This window comes from Ascidiella aspersa, chromosome 5, assembly GCF_963924565.1.
Source record: "Ascidiella aspersa chromosome 5, kaAscAspe10.2, whole genome shotgun sequence".
Taxonomy (NCBI): Eukaryota; Metazoa; Chordata; class Ascidiacea; order Phlebobranchia; family Ascidiidae; genus Ascidiella; species Ascidiella aspersa.
This window is the reverse complement of record NC_139451.1, coordinates 10,835,524-10,838,023: the sequence shown is the minus strand read 5'-3', so window position 1 is coordinate 10,838,023 and position 2,500 is coordinate 10,835,524. Positions and strand designations below refer to the sequence as shown.

At 55.3% G+C, this 2,500-nt stretch overlaps 2 non-coding genes and 1 pseudogene across 2 annotated transcripts; all 3 read right to left on the bottom strand.

Annotated features, from left to right (window-relative positions):
• Window positions 1-59, bottom strand: part of LOC146143361 (large subunit ribosomal RNA) — a 3,680-nt pseudogene extending 3,621 nt beyond the window's left edge.
• A 247-nt stretch (window positions 60-306) lies between these two features.
• Window positions 307-460, bottom strand: LOC146143360 (5.8S ribosomal RNA). Its single transcript, XR_014501102.1, has one exon. It is a non-coding gene; the product is annotated as a 5.8S ribosomal RNA (ribosomal RNA).
• A 248-nt stretch (window positions 461-708) lies between these two features.
• On the bottom strand, window positions 709-2,500 carry LOC146143359 (small subunit ribosomal RNA). The gene has a single exon (XR_014500951.1). It is a non-coding gene; the product is annotated as a small subunit ribosomal RNA (ribosomal RNA).

Below are 2,500 nucleotides of genomic sequence, written 5' to 3'. Positions count from 1 at the left end.
TTTCCTCCGCTTAGTAATATGCTTAAATTCAGCGGGTAGCCTCGTCCGACCTCAGGCCGAAAGTAAGGACCGGGACTATTCTTCCCGTTCCGCGCTCGCCGTCGGCGCCGCGCGCCGCCGCGCACCTCGATTCCCGCCCTTGAGCCGCCAGCCGTTGGCCTCTTCGAGGTCGACTCGCCGCCGCCGCGCGGATTCTGGTCGCGATCGTCGCGCATCGTGCCGTGCTGTCTTGAGCGGGACGGGCGCTCGCGCGTCCGACGCCGCAGCAGCCGCGCGGAGAAATCCCCGCGCGGAACGTTTGCAACGCGACCCTGAGGCGGGCGCGGCCCCGGGATTGACCCGAGGCCGCAATTTGCGTTCAGAACGTCGATGCTCAATGTGTCCTGCAATTCACACTAATTCACGCAGCTAGCTGCGTCCTTCATCGACTCACGAGCCGAGTGATCCACCGCCAAGAGCCATCCACGATTGTTTCGCTCGCACAGTGCCTCGCACTATAGGGTGACAAAATAGACCGCGCCGAGCGGTCGGCCAGGCCGACGCTTGAAGCCGGAGCGCGCGGCACCGCGGCACTCGACGCGCAAACATTACCGGGTGACCGAATCGCCGGCCGGCGCGCCGCTCCTCGCGGGTCGGGCGCCGGGTAGCAAAGACTTTTTCCTCTCGCTTGTCCGAGTTTCGCGTTCGCCGAAGCGTTTGCGAGACCGTTAATGATCCTTCCGCAGGTTCACCTACGGAAACCTTGTTACGACTTTTACTTCCTCTAAATGATCAAGTTAGATCGTCTTCTCGGACGCCGGCTCGACCGTTGCCGGCCGCGCCAGGTCCAATCGGAGGACCTCACTAAACCATTCAATTCGGTAGTAGCGACGGGCGGTGTGTACAAAGGGCAGGGACGTAATCAACGCGAGCTAATGACTCGCGCTTACTGGGAATTCCTCGTTCAAGGGAAATAATTGCAATTCCCTATCCCTAGCACGACCGGGGTTCAGCGGGTTACCCAGACCTGTCGGCCAAGGCGAGCACATGCTGATCCGGTCAGTGTAGCGCGCGTGCGGCCCCGAACATCTAAGGGCATCACAGACCTGTTATTGCTCAATCTCGTGTGGCTAAACGCCACTAGTCCCTCTAAGAAGTTAGACGCCGACCGATTGGGTCGCGTAACTAGTTAGCAAGCCAGAGTCTCGTTCGTTATCGGAATTAACCAGACAAATCGCTCCACCAACTAAGAACGGCCATGCACCACCACCCACAGAATCAAGAAAGAGCTCTCAATCTGTCAATCCTCACTGTGTCCGGGCCGGGTGAGATTTCCCGTGTTGAGTCAAATTAAGCCGCAGGCTCCACTCCTGGTGGTGCCCTTCCGTCAATTCCTTTAAGTTTCAGCTTTGCAACCATACTTCCCCCGGAACCCAAAGACTTTGGTTTCCCGCAAGCTGCCGGAGAGGTCGTAAAACTAACGCCCCCCGATCGCTAGTTGGCATCGTTTATAGTCAGAACTAGGACGGTATCTGATCGTCTTCGAACCTCTGACTTTCGCTCTTGATTAAAGAAAACATTCTTGGCAAATGCTTTCGCAGTCGTTCGTCTTGCGCCGATCCAAGAATTTCACCTCTAACGGCACAGTACGAATGCCCCCGTCTGTCCCTCTTAATCATTACCTCGCGCTCCGAAAACCAACAAAATAGAACCGAGGTTCCTATTCCATTATTCCATGCACCATTATTCAGGCGAATCGCCTGCTTTGAACACTCTAATTTTTTCAAAGTAAACGTTCCGGCCGCCGCCGACACTCAGTCAAAGGGCACCGGCGGAGAACCGGAGGTGAGGCCAGGACGGCCAGTACACGCCTTGCGACGGACCGGCCGCCTGCGCCCAAAATCCAAACTACGAGCTTTTTAACCGCAACAACTTAAATATACACTTTTGGAGCTGGAATTACCGCGGCTGCTGGCACCAGACTTGCCCTCCAATGGATACTCGTTAAAGGTTTTAAGTGTACTCATTCCAATTACAGGGCCTCGTTTAGAGTCCTGTATTGTTATTTTTCGTCACTACCTCCCCGCGTCGGGAATGGGTAATTTGCGCGCCTGCTGCCTTCCTTGAATGTGGTAGCCGTTTCTCAGGCTCCCTCTCCGGAATCGAACCCTGATTCTCCGTTACCCGTAAGAACCTCGGTAGGCCAGTACCGTACCGACGAAAGTTGATAGGGCAGACACTTGAATGATCCGTCGCCGGTGCGAGACCGTGCGATCCGCAAAGTTATCCAGAGTCACCAAAGGTTGCGGGCCGAAGCCCGGTCGGTTTTTGGTCTGATAAAAGCACGCCTCCCGCGAGGTCGGCGCTTCACGCATGTATTAGCTCTAGCATTTCCACAGTTAACCACGTAAAAACGTACGATCAAATGAACCATAACTGATTTAATGAGCCATTCGCAGTTTCACTGTACGGAGAGCTCGTACTTAGACTTGCATGGCTTAATCTTTGAGACAAGCATATG